This window comes from Aethalodelphis obliquidens, unplaced genomic scaffold (genome assembly GCF_003676395.1).
Source record: "Aethalodelphis obliquidens isolate GAN/ISIS:26980383/991018 unplaced genomic scaffold, ASM367639v1 scaffold3, whole genome shotgun sequence".
Taxonomy (NCBI): domain Eukaryota; kingdom Metazoa; phylum Chordata; class Mammalia; order Artiodactyla; family Delphinidae; genus Aethalodelphis; species Aethalodelphis obliquidens.
In genome coordinates this window covers 28,405,994-28,433,746 of record NW_020837947.1, presented here as the reverse complement: position 1 = coordinate 28,433,746, position 27,753 = coordinate 28,405,994, and the positions used below count along the sequence as shown (strand labels likewise).

General features: G+C 39.0%; 1 long non-coding RNA gene across 1 annotated transcript in view; it reads left to right on the top strand.

The window, feature by feature from the left end:
* Window positions 1-602: 602 nt before the first annotated feature.
* The window catches only part of LOC113608924 (uncharacterized), a 44,263-nt gene continuing 17,112 nt past the window's right edge, over window positions 603-27,753 (top strand). The window contains exons 1-3 of the long non-coding RNA XR_003428457.1: window positions 603-664; window positions 12,755-12,887; window positions 25,068-25,205. This is a non-coding gene — a long non-coding RNA (uncharacterized LOC113608924). The remainder of the gene's footprint in view (window positions 665-12,754; window positions 12,888-25,067; window positions 25,206-27,753) is intronic.

Here is a 27,753-nt window from a genome sequence, read left to right as displayed (position 1 = left end):
TTTGCTCAGATCCAACCTTTGTTCTTTCCCCCCTTTAATTTATGAAGAGCACAGATACCACATGCAATTCGCTTTTAATGTATTTTTAAAGTTCAGACTGAAAAGTAAAAGCCTCTTATCTCCCATTTGCTTAAGCTGGTTAAGCAAAAATAGGTCTCTTTTTCTTCACAACTTGCACAAATCATTTTATTAATAATTTATTAATAATTTATCACAATGTTCCATAGCAGAGATAAAGCAGACGGCTACATTATCATTATGTGCTCAGGGGCTCTGCAGTGCCTTTAATTCCCCTGCACCTGCTGTCACCTGTGCTCTGCTGTCTCTCTAAGGTTTGTATTTTCTATGATGCTGGTTGTATAACCTTTAGCATCACGTTGCAAGCTGCCTGGCTAGGTTGCTGCTGCATAGGGAAAGCAGATGGATACAGCTTGCTGTGACCCCATTTTCAACCCCGCTTCTCAGGGCCGTGCACCACGATGTGGAGACAAGTCCCTGGGTCACGATGAATCGGGAACCTCCCTGCTGATCTTGGCTCAGCCATGAACTGGGCTGGAGAATGAGGCAATCTGGGGTGGAGTCTCTTTATTTATTAAATGTGGGCATCTGACACTATTTAGGTTGCCCCTTTCCAGCTCAGAGGGAAAAGCAGATTCCTCACCAGGTGAATGCTTACCTGTGATGTCCTTAAAGCCTGTCATTCTCTACTCAATGACCAGACAGCATTGGACACAGACCATGGCAAGCTCAGGACTTACTGTCAGCAGAACTCTCTTCCCTTTCCACGATATCTGACTGGGAATGCTGTCTTCTCTTGTCCCCTGCAGAGAGGATCCATCCTCAGCTTCTTACTTAACCTCTTTGAGCAAAGCCTCTCCTTTGAGCAAGTGTTCGGTCCTTTCGAGGCATTGGCACTTCTAGAAATATCATGAATTAAGCACTCACATGTATTATCTCATTGAAGGCAACTTGATGAACTAGGAATTGTTTTTGTTTTGAAAATGTGGACACACAGGCTGAGATAAATTAAGGACACAGGGTTGGTAAGGGATGGAGCTGAGATCTGAACCCTTCTAAGACTATTATCTGCCACTAGAATGTAACAGAAAAGGGATTTTAAAAGCTTCTCGCTTACTTCTCTCTCTCCTCTTTCTCTCTCTCTTTTACTTAGATTCTGCCCAGGAAAAAAAAAGTTCTTCATCAGTGGGTCTTCGGGCACATGTAAGCCCGCAGTGAAGCCTGCTCCTCTCTGAGGTCCTTGAATTTTATGTCTACGTGGAGGATGGGAAGAAGAAGGGGCAGGAGCGGGGGAGGGAGAGTTAGGAATTCCAAAGAGTTGTGGAATTTTCAGTAGAAAGAGGAGGAAAGAGAACTATGTAAAAGTAGAAAGCAAGAAATAAAGGAAATGCTTATTGCCACTAAAGTGTCAACTTACCCCAGGCATTAATCAGATGCAATTTATTATCAGTATAAATAGTTGAAGTATACTTTTGCGTTTTCATGTGATCACTCTTTAGTTCTCATTTGGGTATCAGTTTTATTGCATTTGTTCTTTCGTATTGTTGAGAAAGAATTACCACACAGAACTGAGGTTATAAGGGTGGAATTCTGGACACCCCAAGATACATATTGAGGATAATTTGGTCAAGGTGCTTTCCCAGAATCATTTACCTTGCTGCTGCCTACTTCTCATGAGGCTCCTTATGGAAGATCAATTAGGTCAGCTAAAGAAGCAATTTGGTTAGTAAGAAAGCTGAAATCAGAAGGTCAACTTTTTTTTTTTTTTTGGCAACAGAGATTTTGTCAAAAGTGAGTCATTTTCACAATAGCTGCCATCAGTAGAGTGTGATGATTAAGAATGAGTCAGGCTAAAGCCCTGGCTCCCTACTTCCCAGCTGCCCTTGACAACTCACCTCTGCCTCAGTTATCCTGTATGTAAAATGGGGAAAAGGACACTACCCATATCCTAGTGTGTGTTGTTTGGTTTAATTAGAGTAACACGTTTATAGCACTTAGTACAGCATCTGGCAAATGCTAAATGCTATGTTGTAGATATGTATACATGTATAATATATACATGTGTATGTATACATGTATAATGTATAATGTTTACCGGCTGTTTGTTGTGATAGAGCAGAAGCACCTCAAGATAGAACTCTCCAGAGCCTGAGGCCCTCATGTAGCCTAGCTAGAAGAGCTGCTTTGGGCCTGCACCTCAGAAGAGGGACTTAGGCAAGTACCCAGTACTTAGTCCATCTCCCTCATTCATTCATTCCCTCTGCAAGCTCCCTACTTGCCTGGATGTCTCCACTGTGTGGTCCTGAGTTGGATGGGATAGAATTCCTCAACTGGGCTTAATTGGATATGCGGTGTTGTTCTGACCTAGAAAAACACATTGTTCATGATTCTGATATGTGTTACCAAAGGACTCCCAGAAAGAGACTGTGAATCAGTTACTACAAAGCTGAGGGCTCATAAATACAATAATTTATGTGTTTATGATTCAGTGGTAAAAGGAGGGAGGGGGAATTGAGTCCATTAGCCAAGCAAGCACCTTGAGGTCTCCATGTTCCGGCTGCCACTGTGGGTGGGAGACTTCTTCCTAGGCTTTCATGAGTCCATTAAACTTTGTTGGTTTTGCTGAGACACCTCCCACCTCTGCTACATCCTACAACTTGCCATTTATTCTCTTTCTAGCTCAGTTGACCAATTCGTGACGGATGGATGTTAATGTTTACTTCCTGCTGAGTGGTACTGTGAGATTTTGAACATGTAAAATGATACACTTGAGAAGCTTGCAGAGAATATTGTTATGTTTGAGTACTTCAACAGGATTCTAGCGGAAGGGGTGGGAACCGTTTGGACAAATAACACAGATTAAATGCACCTGTTACCTGAGCCAGTTGTTCTCTTAAAAGGGACTTGTTTTTAGAGGCTGGAGACCAAATAAATATGTTTTAAGGGTGGATTGATCCACAGAGGCATACAGGGAAGTGGTTGAACGCCCTGGCTTTGGGCTCACCTCTGGTTCTGCCTACTTGCTAACTGTGTTTCCCTGGTAAAATCATCTAACCCTCTGAGCTTTAATTTCCTCCTCTGAAAAGGGAGGTGGTACTACATACTTTAAGAGGGTTGTAGAGATTAAACTCGACAGCATGCGTTAAGAATTTAGCATAGTGCTTGGCACATAGGCTTCATCTATACATGTTGGCCGAACAGCTCTCAGGATGAGTGACGGTACCATGCCGATTTCATCATTTGGGGGTAACAGATGGAAAGAAATCTAAATAACACATACTTTAGGGCAAGGTTTCTGATTGATCTTTTGATCTCTTCAGAAATAAGACAACGTTGCATTGTTTGTTCTTCTCAATACTTCAGAGATTATGTTGTTGTTGCTTATTTTCCCCAGAGCTTTATGACCTCATATGCTACCGAAGAACCTCATACCTCATTTTATGATAATGTGGCTTTGCTCTTCATTTAAAAAAAAAAAAAGGAATTTTTGCAATAGTGTTTGTCCAATATCATAGTGATTAAAGAAAATCTAAGGCTACTTTTAACATAACAGATTTGTCCTGAAACTTTAATGGAATCAGAGTTACTTTGCACCAGGGAAAATATATTTCCTCTCTCTTTCCACCTCAATCTCTCCCCTCCTTATTCCACTGCATTATTGGTCAAAATTACCTGAGATTTTAAGCTCATTTCTCAATTATGATTAAAATTCAATACAGATAAACCTTGGGGCAATACAGTCTCCACGTGTTGTCAAAACAAAACAGAAGCACAAACAGCTATTACTAAACACTTCTTAATCATGATCTGAATTTCTTACCAGATGCAAAATCCCTCATTTGCAGTGGCAAAAGTTCTCAGCAACTGAGGTCTCACATTCCATTGCAAAATGAAAGAGCTGGAGTGTTTGTTTTTGTGGAAAAAAATAAATGCCACCAATAGCAACAACCCATATTAGTCACCTCTCTGGCTCTCTGATCAGATGTACAGAATGTTCCATGGTCTATAAATTAGATTATGATGATGGTCATGAGTCAGTGAGTGACCTGTGATATGAGTCAGCTGGCAAAGTGGTTGTCTAGTTAGTCTGCACCAAACCCTCAGATGGAATTGGGGTTCATATCTTTCTGGTAGAGCTGCCACTTTTAATATTAGGAGGATCCAGGAAAAGGGAAGTGAGAAAAAGTGGTTAGACAAGTTTACGGTCATGTCTGAGGAAGAGAAGGTAGGGGTAATGCTGGTGAGTGTGGGTGGGGAAGGGACGTCCTGGGTTGCATCCTCTCGTTCTTGCATTTAAACTCCTTCTCTTCTGACTATAAAATACAGTTGAAAGTGTAGACAAAGTATGTGAACAAAAGCTATGAAGAATGAATATTTGAGGTTTAATATCCCTAAAGGGAAAGAGAGATGACATGGAAGACAACTTTGGCAGCAAGAAATGACTGTTTTTATTAAACTGCAAAGCAGAATTAGGAAAAAGAGTTTGACAATTGTTATAGGTACCAGTTGTGTATGTGTTTGAAGAATCTGCCAAATGAAAAATTGAGAACCTTTTCTACTATAGTTAGTATATAAATAATATTTCCTAATATAGTTTCATTCAAGAAGGAATTCCTAAGAGGCAACAGTTTTAGATACTGATAGGTTTGAAGAAAGTTACTCTGTGCTGAAGATATTGTTTACTAAATATGAGTACAGATAGTTCCCAGCTCACCAAGTGGTGGTTCTCTAAAAAGCTCTTTTTAAACAGACTGTTTAGAACTTGTTATCTATTTATTAATTTACTTACATTCATTCTTTCATTCGAAAAGATTAGTTAAGCCCTGATATGTGTAAGACACAATTCTGAGCTTTTCAGATTCTAAGATGAATCAAATCCATCCAGGGCAAGACATGAGTTATTTCAAAGTCTAGGAAGGAAGAAAAGATATGTTTAAAAATAATTCTAATATTTGATAAAAATCACATAGCATCAAAAAAAAAAAAAAGATACACAAAGAGATAAAAAACTGAAGAAATTCAGAGAGTGATTGCTCACAGGTACAGAATTAACATTACCCAAAGTGGTGAGCCCTGGCATCTGAGCATGGACTTGGGAGACAGTCCAAAGGAATTTGAGTCTGAGACCCACATCTTACTAATCACGTAACCACTCTGGGCATCAGTTTCCTCATCTATGAAATGGAAGTCATAGAAACGCTGGTACTTCAAGAGTTATTATAAAAATTAGGCGAGATGTAGGTGAAACTCTTAGCCCAGGTCATGGAATATAGAAGATACTCAATGATGTTAGGTATTGCTAGTCCCAAAGTACTTTCGCTAGATCACACTAAATAGAGGAAAAAACACTAAGTAAAATAAACGTAATATCATGTGTCTCTGTGAGTCTAGGTCAGGGGATCTAAGAATAGAAACCCATTATTCTAAAAATAAAGAGATGCATTGAATGAACTATTTCTAGTCTTAAAATGTAAAATTTATCTTCCAGAATTGAAGTCAATTGGGGCTAAAGGTTACAGGGGATATAGGTTATAATTAGGTTAAATAGGTTAAATAATGGTACAGTGAAACCTACTACTTGTTTAAGGTGAAAATTGCAGTTTTGGGTATTAGAACATCTACCAAGCTGGAGATGTAGAAGGAAAATTAGGGGTTCCCTCATACCCCAATCCCTCCTTCTCCTGCCTGTGGCAGCAGAGCCATTTTCAGCTCAAACTCATCACCCTTGGTGCCTTTCCTGTCCTGGACAGGGACTCAGAATCTGGGCTTTGGGAGAAAGAGGGTAATCTGGTGGGGAATAGGGATCTGGGGCCTCCTATTAATGTCCCTAGAGGGTGAGTTATTGGTGACATTACTTTCCAAGAACCCATCTGCTACCCTTACCACTGCTATCAGCTGTTTCTTCTAACTAGACAGTCATTCCTACTCTGGTCCTCTGGGGAACAGAGGAAAATTCCCCTTTATCTGTGTTTGAATCTAGGCCTTGTGAAGCTCTTAGAGCTATTAGAACTCTTACCAGCAAAGGGAAATAATTAGGATAGGAAGAGCCTAGATCCCTTTTCTGGTCACCATTGTATCTCTATGCTGCCCCCTCATTTTCCCACTTTAAGCCTGAGAAAGACAGAGGAAGCTGGAGCGGATCTTTTAGTACTTGGAATCCTGAGGTGTAAGATGTATCTGGATTTCAGAGATTAAATTAAGCCATGATATTCCTGGGCATTTGATCATGTAAACTGGAAGGGAAACTGAATGTAGAACAGTATCAGGCCTGGGACAGGGAGAGACAGTATGAGAGGAGGGGCCCCAGCTAAGGATGCAGCAAATAAAAGTAGTGAACAGGGAGGAGAGGTGGGAAGATCAGGCTAGGTGGCAACAGGAGCCCAGACCACCAGGCCCTACTACTGCTCTATTGTATGTAAAGTGTTTAGCCTAAGGGTGGATGCATTCATAGTGCTTGGTGTATAAGGCCCTGAATAAATGTTTAGTTGATGAATGAATGAATGATTCAAGAATGAAGCAGAGGGGCTTCCCTGGTGGCGCAGTGGTTGATAGTCCGCCTGCCGATGCAGGGGACGCGGGTTCGTGCCCCGGTCCGGGAAGATCCCACATGCCGCGGAGCGGCTGGGCCCATGAGCCACGGCCGCTGAGCTGGCGCGTCCGGAGCCTGTGCTCCGCAACAGGAGAGGCCACAACAGTGAGAGGCCCGCGTACCGCAAAAAAAAAAAAAAGAATGAAGCAGATATGACTCTTGTCCTAATGGAGTGCAATCTAGAAGAAGAGGCAGATAGATGAATAGATAGTTCAAATTCCTTGATTTAAATTTTGCTGCAAATGATACTGAGAATTATAGGGAAACTCTGAGGATAGAACTTGGCCGGGGCCAGCTTTGTGGATTCACAACCCGTGATTGTGCACAAGGCCTTGCACTTAGAAGGGCCCAGTGCTTTGTTTAATGCTCTTCAGTCACTGTCTTAAAGCTCCTAATTTCTGAGCAAGAAGTCACACATTCTCATCTTGCTCTCGGCCCTGCAATTGCGTAGCTGGTCCTGCATCTAACCCGTGCAGGGCTAGGATGGGGGGAAGGTGAGAAGAGAAGGTTTAAAAGGACATCATCACTAGAATCAGCTAAATGAAATGGGGTTGGGGAAGGGGACTGGTGTAACCCATCAAAACAAAGGGAGCTGTATGAATGAAGGCTCAGAAGTAAGTATAGGCTCAGAAGTACAATGTATAGGAAGGCTCAGAAGTACAATGTATAGGAAGAAGCAGCAATGGAAATAATGTCATGCTACACAGTGGATTTCACACTGAAGACCAAGAAAAGCCTTTGTATAGTTTTAGGCCAAAGAGTAACATGTTAGGTTTCCATCTTAGAAAACTCATTCTTTTTTTTTTTTTTTTTTTTTTTTGCGGTACGCGGGCCTCTCACTGCTGTGGCCTCTCCCGTTGCGGAGCACAGGCTCCGGACACGCAGGCTCAGCGGCCATGGCTCACGGGCCCAGCCGCTCCGTGGCATGTGGGATCTTCCCAGACCGGGGCATGAACCTGTGTCCCCTGCATCGGCAGGCAGACTCTCAACCACTGCGCCACCAGGGAAGCCCCAGGAAACTCATTCTTGAGTCAGTGTTAGAATGTTTCCCCCTTTTGGTGTGGGCAAGAGGAAGGAAGTATGGAGACAAAAGAATGGAAGAAGGGATATCAGGGAAGAAGATTTTTTGTAGCCCAGGTGTGATGCCGCTGCCAGTGTAAGCTAAGAATAGGCTATGGGAATAGAAAGTGACCTTAAGGAGGCAGCATTGATGGGATTTGGTAATCCATAGGATGTGAGAGGTAAGAGAAGTCAAGGATGACTTCCTGATCCCAGTGAATCAAGATTTTGTTTTTTCTGTGTGTGGATTTGTTCTTCATTTACTTTCTTGCCAATGGAACAAGAATAGACTTCTCATATCTAAATGACTACTTTTTATTCCTGAGTTTTTGCTTCATCCAAACATGACCTTTGTGTTGTCTCTAGAACTTGAATGCTTATATTAATGAGAATTTCACCTCGGTCTTTTAGAGAACAGGGTGGGTCTTGCGTTTTTGGCAGAGTTGTTGGCTGTCTGATGGAAAGTCAATACTCAGAAGAGTGCCCTCCGCTTTGCTAGATGATCCATGTGTTAATTCTCAGTTAACACCTCACAGCGGCATCATTTTTCCCATATTTGAAGAAAAGAAAGCCATGACTTGGGTTAAGTAAGAGCCAATAAGTAGGAATAGGTTCAAAGCCAAATTTTCTGACTTCATGTTCTTTTTTTTTTCCATCAAATGACACTTGCCCCAAGGGATTAAACCAAGAAAAACTGAACAAATAGATTCGTTTCACTGAAATATTTCTGAGCTTTCTTCCTGAAAGAAAGAAAGATTTCTGAGCCCATCATTTATGTGGTCTTAGAGGTGGCCGAAAAATAATAGAAACAGTATATAATGTGAGTAAGAGACACAAGAACAGCAAGAGTAGAAGAGTTATAATATTCATTAAGTGACTCCCGAGCCAGCAAAAGCTTTGGCAAGATGAGATTAATGTGGTCATGATGCGGTCAAGGTGAATCATGGCCACACAACACTCAAGGTGGGTGCATCTTCCTGACCCCTCTTGTCAGATCACCTTTCCCTATTCTCATTTTCTCACAGCATTTATGTCTTTTCAGAGCATCATCTGAGATTTTTATGTACTTATTATTTAGTGTTTCCTGCATGAGATTATCAACTCCTTTGGGCCAGGGACTATTGTGTCTTGTGCACTGCTGTGTCCTCAGAGCCTAGAAAAACACTAGCATGTAGGAATCACTCAATAAATATTTGTTGAATGAATGAATTTTATCAAAAAGCCAGGCATTCAGGATAAAATAACTTTTAAACAATATAGTATAAATAAAACAACTAGCTGAATTTAATTATCAGTGTTGGTTATGGAAGCCTGCGTTCAGCTAATATTTTAGAGGATAATCTTGTCATTTCTTTTTCTACTGCTGATGCTAGGAATTGTAAAAGATAAATGATGTGGAAGTAATCTTAGGGAGAAGAACATTACAAAGGTTAGTGGATTATAAGCACTAAGAAGGAAACTTATAATGCCACATTGTATTTTATTACCAGGACAATGTTGAATGAACCATTAAGAGAATTCTTAATATGTGTGAAAACTCTCAATTTATGGAAGGAAATACTAAACATTAAGGCTATAGGCTTTGACACAGAATTCAGGAGCCAGGGAGTCAAACTGGAAACAAGACTGTCTTTGTTTATAGACAGTAGAAAACCTTTGATAAAAACAAAAATTAACTTCAAATACCAGTGCTGTTTTTTCCTATGTAAAAGAATATCATGTTCATTTTATACTGGGGAAGGGGAGACATCTGTATTATTATGCAGAGATTGAGGCCTAAAATTAATAATTTGGTAGAGGTGATAACATATAACATGTAACTTGAAGTGGGGAAAACAATGGTGAATTATTTAAATTTAAATAGTATTTAAATTTAAATTAGTATTTAAATAGTATTTAAATTTTTGTGTATGTACATTGACTGGTTTTAACTAATTAAATAAAAAATAAAAAGAACAGAAAATAACATCTTTTAATTTATTATAATAAACTATATTCATTCTCCCAAAGAACTGAAAATTTTACTTTTAACTAGTTGTTTAATAGAGACATCAGAAAAAAATATAGATGATATTTTTCATCTCATAGTGACTTGATATCCAATAGTAGGTGAGTATGTTTATCTGGGATAAAAACAAATCAGTTGCTATGTAACCTGTGCTACAGTACAGTTTGTCTACCCATAAAACTGACCCCACTTAAGTTCTCTGCTCAGAGTTTCCCTACAATTCTCAGTATCATTTATAACACAATTTAAAGCAACACATTTGAACTATCTATTCACCTATCTGCTTCATCTTCTTGATGGCACTCCACTAGGGGAGGAACAATATCTGCTTCATTCTTGAGTCATTCGTTCATTCTTCCATTGGGATAGGAGCTAGGAATATGAAATATAAAGGGAATTCCCTGGTGGTCCAGAGGTTAGGACTACACACTTCCACTGCAGGGGACACGGGTTTGATCCCTGGTCGGGGAACTAAGATCCCGCATGCTGCGCCATGCAGCCAAAAAAAGTAAGACGTGTCTCTGCTCTCAAGATGCTTAATGAAGAAGAGTGAGATACATAAGCAGATGCTTATACAGACATGTAGTGAGTACAGGTTAAAGGTTTAGAAGGAAATTACGGGTGCTTGGAGGAAGGTCACCTAACCAGGCTAAGGGATAGGTATGTCTGGATTTCAGCATAGGCTTCCTGTATGAGTGACTGATGCTTGATACCTAAAGGCTTAACAAGAATTAGCCTGATGTAGTTCCAGGAGTTGAAATGAACAAATAGAAGAGTTACGACATTTGGTACTGCTCATGGTCATGGTTGGTAGGGATAGGGAGGGATTTCTTTAAACAGTGTGTAACAATTAGATCTCAAAGGGAGATAGTATTGAAAGAAAGTTCTGGAGAGATTACTAGATGCCAGATCCTGAGTGGTCTTATGTATCATGTTGTCTTGTAGATGATTGCTGTCCAAAAGAAATAAAATGCAAACCATGGGTGGAATTTAAAACTTTCTAGTAACTGCATTAAAGAAAAAGAACCAGGTAAAATTAATTTTAGCGATCTATTAGTCTATATATATATATATATTGAATTTTTTAAAAACATTGAGATATAATTGGCATATTAGTTTCAAGTGTACAACATAATGATTCAATATTTGTATATATTGCAAAGTGATCACCACAGTAAGTCAAGTTAACATCCCTTACCACAGAGTTACAATTTTTTTTCTTGCAATGAAAACTTTTAAGATCTGCTCTCTAAACAACTTTCAAATATACAATAGAGTATCATTAATTACAGTCACAATGGTATATGCTACATTCCCATGACTTACTTATTTTATAACTGGAAGTTTGTACTTTTTGACCACCTTTACCCATTTTGTACCTCCCTCAACTCCCACCTCTGGCAACCGCCAATCTGTTCTCTGTATCTTTTTTTTTTTTTTTTTGCGGTACGCGGTCCTCTTACTGTTGTGACCTCTCCCATTGTGGAACACAGGCTCCAGACGCACAGGCTCAGCGGCCATGGTTCACGGGCCCAGCCACTCCACAGCATGTGGGATCTTCCCGGTCCGGGGCATGAACCCGTGTCCCCTGCATCGGCAGGTGGACTCTCAACCACTGTGCCACCAGGGAAGCCCTGTTCTCTGTATCTTTGAGTTTGTTTTTTTCTTGTTGTTGTTGAGTGATATATGTTATTAATGCAATATATCAGAAATATTATCATTTCAACATGTATTCAATATAAAAATTATTACTGAGGTAATTTCCATTCTTTTTTGTACTAAGTCTTTGAAATACAGTTTGTTTTATTCTTAGAACTTGTATTAATCCAGACTAGCCACATTACAAGTGCTTGATAGCCATCCGTGGCTCATGGCTACCACATTGGGGAATGCTCTAGACCAACCTTCCTAAGAACACCAGTCCTACAAACTTTTCAGTGAAAACACTTGGGAGATCTGCCTGATATAGATCCCTCCTAGAGAGTTAAACAAGGGATTAATATATTAAAGTCCTTGAGAAGTCTTCCAGAAGTAAAGTGGCTGTACTGCATACAGTTTCTCCAACTTGTGTAACCACAGAAACCTTCACCGGCTCCAGCGTCATCAACAACACGTAGGACTTGCCCTTGGGCAGCTGTGCTCCACGGGGTGGCAGGTTGCTTTCAGTGGATGGGGTCAGGTAGCCCACTCTAACAGCAGCACATAGGACAGAGTGGGGACAGAGGTCTGTGACGAGGCTATCTTTGGGAATGACACAAGGCACTAGGACAAATGTCAAGGAGGACCTCAGAGGTTTTCATTGTTTCAGTCACTAATTTACTTAGTAAAGAATGTGAATTTGCAGGGATTTCATTGGACCTCTTCCCAAGTTGTAGATTCTATTAGAATAATTTTCTTGTTCATTTTCATTGTTTTGATCAATAATTAAATCCTCATTAAACAAAAAATTTGTGATGTGTTATTCAAACTTTTTATGTGGGACACACTCAATAAAAACCTGCTCACTTTTATTGTGTCCAGTTTTTAAAAATTTAAGCAGATTGCCTTTTAGAAGATTTTCTATTTCTTGTTTCCTTTTTATATCTTATCTGCATTCCACTGTTGCATTTTCTATTTCTATCATAAATCACATTTTTTGCTTATTCTAAAATAATAAAAAAGAAAATGTAATTATAATCAAAATGTATGAACGTTCTAGAAAATGTACAAAATTTTAATGTATTGTCAAAAATTATAAATCATAATCATGTAAAAAAAGTTACCTATAGTCTAAAATGTATTTTTATTTTGAAATATTTAATATAATTAATTAAAATGTAAAACAAAATACTAATGATAAAGCACAGTAAGAGTTAAAATAATTTAAACAAGACAATATTTTTGTTGAATTTTTAAAAAACAATGAAATCATATCAAATGTTTATAAGAACATGAGTATTTGCAATTTTAATTTTAATATCCACCTCATTGCTAATGTTAAGTGTAATATCATGTGTCACACATTCTCTGTCTAGACCAATGTGCCTATATACAAATCTAAGAGTAATATGAATTATTTAATACTGCAAATTTTTCCCCAGGCTCTATGTGCAACTGTGGCAGATATTGCTCTAATTTGTGCATCCCTCCAGAGCCGCCAAGCCTAATCCTAATATTCGTGGGGTCTGAAGCAAGATATGAAGACTCATGTGTCGTATGTCTACGTATATAAAGGTTACAAATCGTATTAACAAATCATAAAATAAAATATGTGCTATTCCCCAATTTTTGATGAATATACCTTCTTAAGGACCTGAAAGTTCAGATTCAAATTAAGAGCTACTGAGCTTCTCAGAGAACCATGTCAGAAGGTCACAGCACAAGCAAAGCTGGCCTGAAGCTTCAGCTCCACACTTCATCCCCTTCTCCTGCCACCTTCCTGCTCCATCACATACTGTGTGGCTCTTGCACACTTACATGTGGACATTCCAGTCTACGTGTCCATACTCCAACTGTATCACCCATAAACAGCTGCTCTGGGTGTCTCTCAGGCTTAGGTATATACACAGCAGTGGTTCGTCCATCTTCCTGGGGAAGGATTTGAGAAAGGCTGGCACAGTCCTTGGTGATGGGTTCAAGGCTACTAAGACAGGGATTTCTGGAACGGGAGGAGATGAGGCTTCATAGGCACTTCTTGGCCCTCTGTACTCCTAGGCCCATGAGGAAAGGCATAGTCAAAGGAGTTCTTTAAGGTAGAGGCACAGGGCTAAACTCTGAAGGTGCTACTCAGAACCATAAATTGGAACACAAAGAGAAGCAAAAAAAAATGGCATACTGGGAACAAATATTCAGTTATGCCATCTGAGAGGAAATACTTTGGCAAGTGTATTAGCTTGCTAGAGCTACCATAACAAAGTACCACAGACTGGGTGGCTTAAACAACAGAAATTTATTTCCTTAGTTCTGGGTCCTCGAAGTCCAAGATCAAAGGGTCGGCAGGGTTGGTTCCTTCTGAGGCCTCTCTCCTTGTCTTATAGTCTGTGTGTGTCTATGTCTATATTTCCTCTTCTTATAAGGACACCAGTTGTATTGGATTAGGGCCCACCCTAATGACCTCATCTTGACTTAATTACTTCTTTAAAGACTCTTCAAATACAGTCGTATTCTGAGGTAGTGGGGTTAGGACTTCAACATATGAATTTTGAGAGGACACAATTCATTTCACCACATCAAGTTTATTAATTTGTCTTTCTTTTCACCTAAGCATCTGCTTACTTAAATTCCTCAGCAACGTGAAGGGAGAAGCGTTTTTTCACTTATCTAGGTAATGACACAACTCTCACCTTTAATAGCATTCGCATGGTTGGTTGCATTTTGTTTCAGGAACTTAAGGGAAGAGATGTGGAGAAGAGATTGGAGAAGGGTTTCCTTGGGGCTTGAACAGTGTTAGTTTCAAAAGTGGATGTTTGGGGTTATGGGTTGACTATTTCAGTGCTGAGCACCATGTCCTAAGTGACAGTCACTGCGTGTTCATCAACAACTCTTTGTGTTTGTGATATGCTGCTCTCTCTATAGCACAGCCTCTGGAGAAGGACCCCTCTTGTCTATGTCTCCAAGAAGAATTGCAAGGAGTGTTGAGGCCTTCCATTATAGCTGTGCAATTGGAAATAGAGGAATAGAGAGCAATGGACAATGTGATAAATATTTACACATGGCGAAATCTGTAGGCTTTATATTAGGGAGTGAGAAAGAGGAGGGTGTCAAGAATGATTCCCTGGGGTCTTTCTTGGGTGATGAGGTGACTAGTAATATTGCTAACTAAGGGACAAAATCTAGAGAATCTACTTTAAGGGAAACAAGGAGTTGCATTTGGGGTGTGCAAATTCCACAGGTAAGTTCTAGCGATCACAAGCCCTCAAGTTCATGTTCCTGTCATCCATACAACTTGGTTAATCATGCCAGTCGGCAGAACTTGATTTAAAGGCTATGGTGGTAGTTGGTATGCTAATTAATAATCAACATACCTCAACTGAAATGTGAATTACCCGAGTTTATTGACGATAATATAGTCGTGACGAAAGGGAGAAAGAAAAGGGAATAAGGCAAGAGCATAACATTTAAAAGAGTTGTGCAAAAACCAAACCAAACATAAAAGAACAGACAAGAGAAGCAAGTTGTTCTGGAAGAATGTGACCTGTTCCCCTATAACTTTGGCCTGGGGTCTCTAGAGCCACCTATGAAAATGCAAGTGACACAAAATACACTGATTCATTTCTAGCATATTTACTTCTTTGGCATCAAATGAAAGGCATTGATGGTAACTACAATTAAGCCAAGTTTTGCATTCCAGGAAGGTTCAACAAATTATTTTTTTTAAAGACTTACACTTACAAAGCCTATTGTGTAGAATAGTCAAAAGATAACAATACTACTAATATCCATCAACAGATGAATGGATAAACAAAATGTGGTATGTACCTACTATGAATACTGTTCAGCCATAAAAAGGAATGAAGATCTGACACGTTACAATGTGGACAAACCTTGAAAACGTTGTGCGAAGTGAAATAAGCTAGATATAAATGGACAGATATTGTATGGTTTCACTTATACTAAGTGTCTTGGATAGGCAAATTTATAGAGGCAGAAAGTAGATTAGAGGTTACCAGGACTGGCAGGAGGAGGAATAGGAAGCGACGGTTTAATGTGTACAGAGTTACTGTTGTGATGAAAAAATTTTGGAAATAGATAGTGGTGGTTGTTGTATAACATTGTGAATGTAATTAATGTCACTGAATTATGCACTTAAAAGCAGTTAAAATGGAAAATTTTATGTTATACATATTTTACCACAATAAAGGGAAAAAAAACCTATATAGGTTTTGAGCACATAATAGGGTTGAGTAACCCACAGTTTTCACTCTCAAAAAATAGTCTAAGTGTTTCAGAGTAATAATACCAAAGAAAAATAGACATGAACTTACACCCCAATTACCAATTACAGGACCTAGATTGTATTCCAGAATATAAAATTCTTCTGTTTAATATATGCTGATTAGCATTTGAAATAAGGTTTTTGGGTCATCAGTTCATTCTCAAGGTAAGAAATCCAATCTAAATGCATCTTCAGAGATGAGTTCCTTTGGGTCATTCTTACTGACTAGATTCATAGGCAGTGCCCTACTTTTATATGTTAAAAAAAAAAAAAAAACAAGTCAAACACCCTACAAGATTTCTTAGTAGGAAAAATATATTTTATAAGTTAAATGAAGCAACATTGCCCCAACAGTCTCTTTTTCTCAAATTTACAAGTCCTTGTTTTCTTAAGGCATCAGATCTAATTTTCTTCTGCCTTATTTTCTGTTTCTTAAAATAAACTTTTAATTTTTGAATATTTTTAGATTTGTAGAAAAGTTAAGAAGATTGGTTCCATGCACCTTTTACCCATTTCCCCCATTATTAACATTATTATGGTATATTTGTCACCATTAGTAGCCAATATTAATATATTATTATTAACTAAAGTCTATACTGTATTCAGATACCCATAGCTTTTACCTGATGTCCTATGTCTATTCCAGGATCCTACACAGGATACCATGTTACATTTAGGTATCTTGTCTCCTTAAGCTACTCAAGACTGGGACTGTTTCTCAGACTTTCCTTGTTCTTCATGACTTTGACAGTTTGAAGGACAATTTGGTCAGGTATTTTGTACCCTGTCCCTCATTTGGGGTTCCTTGGATGTTTTCCTTAGGATTGGACTGAGGTTATGGGTTTTGGGGAGGAAGATCACAGAGCTAATTGCCATTCTCATCACATCATCATATTGAGGGTACTTGTTATCAATATGACTTAAAACTGGTGATGTTAACCTTAATCACTTGGCTGAGTTGGCATTTGTCAAGTTCTCCACTGTGGAGTTACTCTCCTCCCCACCCCTTCCATGCTGCACCCTTTAGAAGGAAGTCACTGTGTACAGCTCATACTTAATGGGGTGGGAGTTACGTCAGCTCCTTGAGTGGAGAGTAGAACTTACCAGCACAAAAGGTGATCCTTAATATATGCAAAACCTTTTTGGAGGGTAAAAGGGCAGCTTTATTGAGAATACTTAGATCAACATCCATTTATGATAAAAACTCTCCAGAAAGTGGGCATAGAGGGAACCTATCTCAACATAATGAAGTCTATGTGTGACAAACACACAGCTAACATCATACTCAATGGTAAAAATTTGAAAGCATTTCCTCTAGGGTCAGGAACAAGACAAGGATGCTCATTCTCACCACTTTTGTTCAACAGCTTTGGAAGTCTTACCCACAGCAATCAGAGAAGTAAAAGAAATAAAAGGAATACAAATTGGAAAGGAAGAAGTAAAACTGTCACTGTTTGCAGACGACATGATACTATACATAGAGAATGCTAAAGGTGCCACCAGAAAACTATTAAAGCTCATCAACAAATTCAGTAAAGTTTCAGGATAAAAAATTAATATACCGAGAATACTTAGATCAAAGAGACAGCTTCCAAAAATTTCTATGCTAGTAAATGGGTTTATTTCATTTAAGCCCTATATAGAGAAGGTCAGAATAATCACAATTTTTTCTTCACTTGGTAATCAGAAAGTAAGAGAACTTAGCATGTATTAGTAATTACTTGGTAAGTATTTAATATAAGCTTTATTTTAAGGGAACAAATGAAGCTCACAGTTAGTCAACCTGGTGTTAAGTAGTTTTATTATGAGATAAAATAAAAGATGAGGAAAAGTAAATGTAGTGAAGGAAGGAATGGACCGGGGACCAGGAACAAAACCCAGGCAGGTATCTAAAGAAACCTAGAGAAGGGAAATCGATTCCAGACCCATGACAGGGATGTCAACTTTACCATCACATATTTTTTATAAAGTTTTGAAAGTCATTTCACTTCTTCCTTTGTGAGACTAAGCATCTTCTTAAGGAAAATACAGCAAAAATTTCCTGGTCCCAAGTCCAAGAAGCATCATTACAGTCCCTGCTGACTTTGGGAGAGATTACGAACAAGTATGTTGGTCTGCATTGGAGTCAAGCTGGGACACTAAAAGAGACAAAAACTGCTGACATTATTTTTTAAATGTATGCAAATTTAAAAAAATCATTTAGGAGATTAAGGGATCCCAGGATGGAATGCACGCTATGAAAACATAATCTAACTGTATTACAAATGTGTGAAATAATCTTACTGTAGTGGTGAGGGGTTGTTAATTTCTAAGTAACTTTGGAAATGAATGGAGACTATAAGGCTAAAGACAAAAGGAATTGTTCATAAGCACTGTATTCTAGTTGGGAAAGTTGTGTTCCACAGGAGTATGGGTTAACTGTGAAACCACTGTACACATATACTGGAATTGAACAATAAGGTCATGGACAGTGGATGTCGGGAGCCAGGTTTCTCTCTTTTGGACTGACAGGTTATAGACAAGCAAAGGGAGAAAGTCTAGAATGATCCATGTGGTACTGGATTAGAATAATCCATGTGATATTGGATTAAAATGATCCACATGGAACTGGATTAGAATGACCCATGTGGTACTCAGTGGATTGGACATGTGTTCATGTTCAGCTTAACATAGAGACAAGTGAATACCTATAGAAATATTTATAGATATATGTACATATAATAGTTAGTACACACACATCTATGTCCTTGTTTTGTCAACTGAACGGGCCTAAAAGCAACATCACCCCAGTAGCAAGGAGATATGAGTTTCTATTACCATTCTTCAACAAAAGGAACCAAGACACTTTGGAAAAAATAGCTGATTGGGGACTGGGGTGGGAAATACTATACAAGATGAACCTGCAGCATCTTTGAGCACCAGAAAGTAAGGACGTGCTCAAAAGCAATAATAACAACAAGAGCAAACAACAACAACAACAAAAACACAGTGATGGGGGTCCATCAAAGGGACACAGGAGCAAACTGAAAAAGCTCCCAACGACCAAGGCTGGCACAATCAATCAGTACTGGATTATAACTCAAAGTATAAGTATCCACGTGCTCATACTAATCTAAATAAATGATTAACTAAATAAATAAATAGGAAAGAATAGATGAATCTCCAGTGCAGAAATAGTCCATGTAATTTTTGTAGATCTAATTTTTATGCGTGTAACTCTCACTTCAACATCCTATAAAACTGTATGAGTTCTTAAAAACATTATATTTGAAGAGGCAAGACTAAGGGCTGATAAGGCCATGGGGCATCTTTTAATTGAAATGAGCAAACTAAAGGTGGTACAAAGCCACAAATAGACAGTTTTTTCATCTACTTCACACTTCCTTGGTAATGAACCTTATCTGACAATTACTACTTATTCCCACTTAGATCTTAAGGGGACACCCCTCTTGAATGCCTCCATATCTATTTGAATTACCAGGTGTATGTGTCCTTGTATAAGAGTACATTTACATCCACATATACACACAAGAAATGTAAAAATTTTGTTTTCATTTGTAGCTAAAACAAAATGTTAATGTTTACTAGCCTCTAAAAACCACAGCAATGATGGGATGTTGTCATCTTCCCAGTCATTCATTACCGAGAGCTCCCAGAGTGTAAGGACTGCAGTGACTCAGTAGCAAATATTGCAGCCTCACCCTTTGTCCTCCTGAAATACACATTCAAAAGAGGGGTGAGCTGAGTGACAAAGCCTGTGGCCATTTACTGTAAGTTATGTGGCGCTCAGAAATAAGAACCAACAATGGCTAGTGTAAAAAAGCAAAACAAGCACCAGCACAACTGCTGAAAAAATATGTTTATTCTTTATGAAAGTGTTGACTGTCGGAGGTACTTGAAATGGTGGCAATGCATTGTTCAGCCTTAGTGATTCTTTCCTATGTGACCTTTGTCACAGTGTATGTGGCTTGCTCCAATGTGTCCAGGTAGCTGTGAATGACAGCCCTCCCCAGAGAACCTTTTGAAAATGGGAGGGTACCTCACACCACTCTCCTATCTGCAAAGAAATGGCAAGCCACAGGGAGTATTCATATATTCTCAAGTAACAATCTTGTCTTTAAAATCCTTGTTCCTTCTATTACAGCTGTAAGAGCTGTTAGGGTAGATATGAGCCTGAAGGAAAGGCAATTCTTAAAGAGATACTCTTAAAATACCCAAATTAGGCTTAAATTATAAATAAGAAATGTGCTTCTAGAAATAACTTATCCCATCCTATAAACCAGATAGAGCAGAAATCAGTTGTCACGTAAGAGCTACAAAATTTCGGTACCTATAAGCAGGTCACAGCTGGATTGAAAGGCCCCTTTTTCAGCAAGAGTCTTCTTTTTTTTTTTTGCGGTACGCAGGCCTCTCACTGCTGTGGCCTCTCCCGTTGCGGAGCACAGGCTCCGGACGCGCAGGCTCAGCAGCCATGGCTCACGGGCCCAGCTGCTCCGCGGCATGTGGGATCTTCCCGGACCAGGGCACGAACCCGTGTCCCCTGCATCGGCAGGCGGACTTCTAACCACTGCGCCACCAGGGAAGCCCCCAAAAGGCCCCTTTTTCATATGTTAGCCTCTCTTGGAAGTCAACTCCAAACATACATGTAATGATGATGTGCCTGAAAAAGCACTAACGACATGAAGATTTTCAATGGATTTAACTAAATGAAAGATCCAAAACGTTCACAGTTAAGATTTGTTAATCCTTGTCCCTGGCCAACATTTTATGCTGATTTGAAATTGTTTAACTATTACAAAAATGATGCAATATTGTAATTACTCTATGGGGTTTGGGTACATTTTTTTTTGTAATTTCCTTTATGTAATGGAATGATTTTCCTTTCCAGGAGTATACAAATACCCAAAGAAAGGACAAGGTCAGGTTGACAGATTGTGGGATTTAGATTGGTACCTAAGCTATTTAAGGTTGACACTCACTGTAATCTTGAATGTTGGTGTTACCGACCAGGGTTCTTGGACTCTTTAATCAATAGAAATTGATAAGAGGCGATATGAGGAATCCAGGCAAGGCTTTTCTGGGACTCATGCTGCAGCAGGAGGGAGTGAAAACAAGTAACAGGTGTCCTTGCGCACTCTCCAAGGTGGAGGTGAGCCATTAAAGGGGTGAAGGTAGGGGCAGATCAATGGGCTGGGCCGGAGGCGTGGCTTAGGTGCTCTGCCCACCCCCTTGGTGGTGCTGTGTGCAGGGATCCTGCACAGTATGCTGCTTCTTTTGTTCCCAGCACCTCAGAAATGGCAGTTGGGTTTTGGCCTTTTTGTATCTTCTTGTTCATAATTTGCCCCATCTGCACATGCATGCAGTTATATTTTTTTTTAACATTTTTATTGGAGTATAATTGCTTTACAATGGTGTGTTAGTTTCTGCTGTGTAACAAAGTGACTCAGCTATACATATATCCCCATATCTCTTCCCTCTTGCATCTCCCTCCCTCCCACCCTCCCTATCCCACCCCTCTAGGTGGTCACAAAGCACTGACTTGATCTCCCTGTGCTATGCGGCTCCTTCCCACTAACTATCTATTTTACATTTGGTAGTGTACATGTGTCCATATATATACTACTACTCTCTCACTTTGTCCCAGCTTATCCTTCCCCCTCCCCGTGTCCTCAAGTCCATTCTCTAGTAGGTCTGTGTCTTTATTCCCGTCTCATGTAGTTATTTTTAGTTCCTTATAGTTTCTTTGTATGCTGTTGCTGGTCCAGGTGCAAGCACTGCAATAAAAGGTCCCAGGTTCCAGGTCCCAGCCTGTCTCACTTGTAACTGCTGTGGAGTAAGTCGATGTCCTTGGGCACCTTACAAAACTCAGCTTGTGCACAAGTTGGGAAGAAGAAGGAGTCCGGGAGGATTATTCCCTTACCACCCCACTCAGTCCCTTCTCTATCTCCCCAAAGGTCCACCCATGCCATTCTATTTACATCAATAGCAAAGACACAAGAGTCATCTTCCACTCTTTCACTGCAAATGAAGAAGTGATCTCTGACACCCAGAAGTGTGAATGGCACTTAAATACTGATATATTATACAATATACCAGGCTCTCAAAGTCTAGTCCACGTTCCAAATTACTGTTGATGGTTTGAATTGGGGTGGGGGGTGTCCTCCCCTGCTGGACTTTCATAGATGCTGTTCTTTGGCTTGAGTGTTCTCCCTTTTGAAATACATGCCGTGGTTGCCACCTCTATTAAGATTCCTGCCATTGTTGCAAATTCCGGAAAGCGGCAAAGCATCAAAAATAAACCTTCATTAAAATTATTCCCTTCTTATATTAGATAGCTTATAATTAGACTAACCAGATTTCCAAAACAGGGATGGAGAGGAAGAGAGGGACAGAAGGAGGAGGGAGAGAGGGTGTTAGAAGGAAAGGATATGGGTAAAAAACAATACAAACAAGGACTACACTTCCCTCCCCCAAAGGAGCTTTCTTGTCATCTTGGAAAGATTATATAAAACCTATAAGTTAAAATCAAAATAAATAAATAACTTAATTTAGTTAATAGGAACACGTGCACCCTTCATGTGATTACTGAGTGTAATCGCCAGTCACTGCAGTAGGAACTGGAGATACAGAGAGAGAGCTGATCTTTAGTTGTAGGTTCACGGAGCAAAATGAAAGTACTCACTGTTCCTGCCCATGTTTGCACAAAGGGAACAAGTTATGGTCCCCAAAGAAACTGAAACAATATAGAATTTTTTTTTTTTTAATGAGAAGGATATAACTAGCTGATCATCTTACTGGTTATTTCACTTAAACATATCTACCTCTTAAGGTTACAATTTTAAACTCAAAATCAGAAGACCTGCCTACTACTGCCAACTTTGCCATTGATCTTATAAGATCTTGCCATTTCTGTCCTTCATATTTTTGCTTTCTTATCAGGCCAAAAGTCTGTATCTACTTTCTAATCTGTAATATAAAACTTAGAAATCTCTTTCAATCCTTCTGGAGGAAGTCTGTGCTGAATCATAAAATGCTCTTTTATTTTAGAATGGATTTTGTATGTGCCAATAGAGAATTAATAAAGGGTAGTGATTAATGCTCCCAAAATATTCAGGGAGTTGGTCTTGTCTAGTTATTTCCCCATGCCTGAGCAGAATCATGATTAAGAGCTGACCAAGAGAAGAAAAAATAGAGAAGGAGCCTGGGTAGAGGGGATAGAGAATCAAGTTAGCAGGGTCACAGGGGACACTGACACTTCAAAAGGCTGAAAGGCTCTGAAATTTCATGAAGGATTGTCTTAGGTTTGGCAGATACGAAATTGTTAAATACTATCAGAGGAAAATGTGGAAAGGTAGACTAAGGCCTATCCAAATTACTCTGGACTTAACATGGCTCAAGATGTTTTGAAAATCACATTAAATCTGTCAGTTTAAACCTGTTTCATGTAATGTTTGATACTAAACTAAGTACATGAAATTATGGGCATTCAGAAGATTTTTAAAGAATTTACTGGTTTTATTCTGGGGCAGTAATGGTTCAGTGAGGCATTGTAGGACAAAGATTGGAAGAGGAAAGAAGCTAGAGAATATAGCCTGGTATCTGGGGGCCACTTTCCTCCTTGAAATGATTGCCAATTTCAATAACAGATAAGCCCTCATAGAGACTGAACCTCATCTTTGAATCATCCTAATCCATATTGGATTTATATTATTTTCAGTTAGCAAATACCTCAAGCCTAGCTACTTGCTAGATGCAAGAGTAAATGATCCTTAGAGAAAGATAATATCATTAAGAGCTTGAAATTACTTCTAAATTTCTTCATATATAATTAGTCCAGCACCCATTCAAAAATAACCGAGCCTAAAAGGAGACCATATGACCCAAAACCAAAATAAACAACAGTTCATAGAAATAGACCTAGATTGAGCTGGACGATGAACCTATCAGACATTTATTTTTAAATGCTATACTTTATATGTTTAATGAACTAAAAGGCAGGACTAAAAATTTTGGCAAAGGACTGTAGAAGAGAACCAAAAGGAAATTTTAGAACTGCAAACCACAATATCTGAAATTAAAACCAATAGATACATACAAAAGATCTTTCCAGGTTTAACCGGGGAAAAACTTACAGACTGGTCCCAACATTTCAACATAATTATGGTTCCAATTGTGTTGAAAGCAATTCAGGAAAAATGTACATAAAGATATATTTGGCTTTGGTTTTTCTATAGCTGAGTGAATAAATGATACACGCATTTAACTATATAATTCAACAAAAAAAAGTTAGGTATTTCAAGGTAGATACAGAAGTCACCTATTGTGACATGTATCTCTCACTAATGCATCATTCCAAGTCAATGAATAATTCACATTATTTTTATCCTACTTAACTCTGGTTTAATATAACTTTCCTTTCCCTGAGCCCAAAGCTTTGGAATCCTCACAACTTGGATTTATTTCTTTCCTATTGGGCCAAATGCACCAAAGAAAATACTTGATTAGGATTTAGAAACCTGGGCTTTATGCTTATTTTTGCCACTGTCTCTGACTGACATTCCCTTTTTTCGCTCTCATCTCTTCCTTTGTAACGTGAAAGATGGCACAATCTCTTTCAGCTATAAAAGTCAAGATGATGATGGTAATAATACTACTACTAAAGGAATGGGAGGTGTATGTTTTCAAAAAAAAAAGAAAGAAAGAAAGGGAGAGGAAGAAGGAAAGAAAAGCAAAGGGATTTCAAGAATAAAGTGTAAAATATAACCTTACCATGGAAGGAAGTTACAGTTCACTCAGATTAACTGTGGGGAAAGAAAAACCCAGAAACTGACCAATTTTTAATGTTTTCTAGAAGGAGAGAATACCATATTTTCACACTATGAGCTTCTTAAAAGTTGACCCTGGAAATTTCTGTGTGTAAAGACCTATACATAGTAATAATTGTTTCACTTTACATCTCTGTGGTGCTTTGACCTCACACATTCTCAGTACATTTCATCTTTTTTGATCTTCAAACCAAACCTATTAAGTACAAATTGAACCCTACAAATGTATGAGGCTCACAAAAACCTTCTGCTCTTTTGTTCAGGACCTCAAGATTGTGTTTCACTTTGAGGATGGATGTCTGTTGAAGTTATACTCTCTCACTTATCTCTCTAGTGATCAAAATATTTAAGAATTTGTTATTGTCAGGAATGCATAATGGGGACAATATTTACCTTATTAGAGCCAACTGGATTACTTTATAAACCAGCTGGATTATTCCATCTTGGATTAAATATTAGATCATAGCTCAAAATATTTCTTAGCATAGTGCTGATGTTCAAAAAAGTAGAAGGTTATTTTATATTGCCTATCTGCAGTGCCTTGCTCAGGACCTTGCATATAGTAGGTGCTCAATAAATATTTATTGAAATAGACTCTTTTTTTAAACTTTTATTTTTATTTATTTTTTGGCTGTGTGGCATTCGGGATCTTAGTTCCCTGACCAGGGATGGAACCTACAACCCCTGCAGTGGCAGCATGGAGTCTTAACCACTGGGCAACCAGGGAAGTCCCAAAATAGACCCTTGAATTAAACTGGCACGCTGTAGACATTAAAACAAACCTCTTACTAGGTAAGTTGAAGACAAAGTTTCAAAGAATCTGTAATTTAACCTCTAGATATTCCTAAATAAAGAAATTTGGACTCATTCATATTAGGTTTTGCTTAAATGTTTTTGTATAGATAAGGCCACTTCATAATGGTCCTCTGTTTCTAAACCTATTCGCTTGGTTTTGCTAAATGTAGTTTAAGCAGAATTTCTCTGAATTTTCTTTGGCTTTTGGCTTTTTGCAGTGAACTACAGGGATTGATAACAGAAGAAAAGCAATCGAACTTACAGCAGGTTTTTCTGATTCTATGCAGCACTTATAAAATACATGTAATGGGAAAGAATTCCATTTCATTTTTTTTCCCCTGAGAATGATAGCATTTAGGAGGAAGTTGGGGAGAATGTTTTTTTTTTTTTTACAAATTTATTTATTTATTATTTATGGCTGCGTTGGGTCTTCATTGCTGCACGCAGGCTTTCTCTAGTTGTGGCCAGCGGGGGCTACTCTTAATATGATAAATCTCTTTTAATAGAGAGCCTTCATTAAAAAAAAAAAATAGCATAAATTACCTGGTGGCCAGGGGCCAATGAGGTGCAGTCACCCCTGCACTGGTCCAGGGAACTGTCTCGCCTCTAGTGAGACTCCTAGCAGAAGTGGTTTATATTAGGAAAAAGAAAAAAACATTACAATCAGGTCATATGAAAATAAAACCTATGCTGCAAGAACCTAGCTGAATGTCTTGAACACAGGAGGCACCCAGTCAATACTGAAGCCTTGGATTAAAAATTCAAGTTTTGGGCTTCCCTGGTGGCGCAGTGGTTGAGAGTCTGCCTGCCGATGAAAGGAACACGGGTTCGTGCCCCGGTCCTGGAAGATCCCACATGCCGCGGAGCAGCTGGGCCCGTGAGCCGTGGCCGCTGAGCCTGCATGTCTGGAGCCTGTGCTCCACAACGGGAGAGGCCACAACAGTGAGAGGCCTGCGTACCACAAAAAAAAATAAAATAAAATTCAAGTTTTGCTATTTGCAGTAACATGGATGGACCTAGAGATTATCATACTAAGTGAAGTAAGTCAGAAAGAGAAAGATAAATACCATATGACATCACTTATATGTAGAATCTAAAATATGACACAAATCAACTTACCTACAAAACAGAAGCAGACATAGAGAACAGACTTGTAGCTGCCAAGGGGGAAGAGGGTGAAGGACAGATGGATTGGGACTTTGGGATTAGCTGATGCAAACTATTATATATAGAATTTCCTGGATAAACAACAAGGTCCTACTGTATAGCACAGGGAACTATATTCAATATCCTGTGATAAACCATAATGGAAAAGCATACAAAAAAGAAAGTATATGTATGTATAACTGAATCAATTTGCTGTACAGCAGAAATTAACATAACGTTGTAAATCAACTATACTTCAAAAAATAAGTTAAAAATATTAATCCAGTTTTTGGTTCTATTTTGACTAAATGAAAGCATCCATCTATATACCTGTCCACTTTTGGGTTAATCAGTTCATTTTTGTTTGCTTGTTTGTTTTCAGTCTCTAAATGTTTTAGCTCTTTTATAAGCTGATACTTTCCCCATGATCTTCTGCTTTTCTTGGAATTAGTTTTCCTAAGGCATTTTCATTGTTAACACATAATCAATACATTTTACCAGTTACATCGGAGGTTGACTTGCCTAAAAAACAATAGAGTTATTTTGGGAGTTCCCTGGTGGCCTAGTGGTTAGGATTCTGGGCTTTCACTGCCATGGCCCGGGTTCAATCCCTGAATCCCTGGGTGGGGAACTGAGATCCCACAAGCTGCGTGGCATGGCCAAAACAAAACAGAATAAAAAAACCATTAGTGTTATTTCTTCTCCTGCGCTTAGCCGGGTAGCAGCTCCTGGCAGCCTGGCAGGAACCACAGCTGCTGTCCTGGCCTGTGGCCTCAGCTCCTCCGGGTCAGAGAAGAGCTGGAGGAGGGAAAGGGTGGAGCTGGCTCCCACTAGGCCATGAGAGCTGGTTGGATGCCTCTTTACCCAACTCCATGTTCAGTAACGTCAGGTGGGCATTGTCCGTGAAAATAATCAATAAATGATCAATAATAAGAATAGAAAAGAGTTTTATCTGAGCCAAACTGAGGACTAGCCCAGAAGCCAGATCACTCTGAGAAACTACTCCAGAGAAACAGCGTTTTCAGCACAGTTTTATATCTTGTCAGAACAAAGAACATTAAACAAGTCAGGGACACATTTCTTCAAGGTAAAACACACACACACAGATCAGCTTGTACACAGCAAGTCAGCATGGCCTTGGCACCTGGGAAGGGAGTCTTATCATCAAAAAAAAGAGATGATTTTGAAGATCAGCCAGTGATGGGATCCAATCGTCCTTATGGTCCCTTCCAGTTTTTATAGTCCGTGGAAAGTTGATGTTTTCAAGACAACGCTATCCTTTATCCCTGCCCGATCACTGCTGACAGTTACTAAAATTGGTGAAAAAGTAACTCTTGAAGGGTTTAGAGACTATGCATTCTTTTTTTTTTTTTTTTTTTTTTTTTTTTTTTTTTTTTGC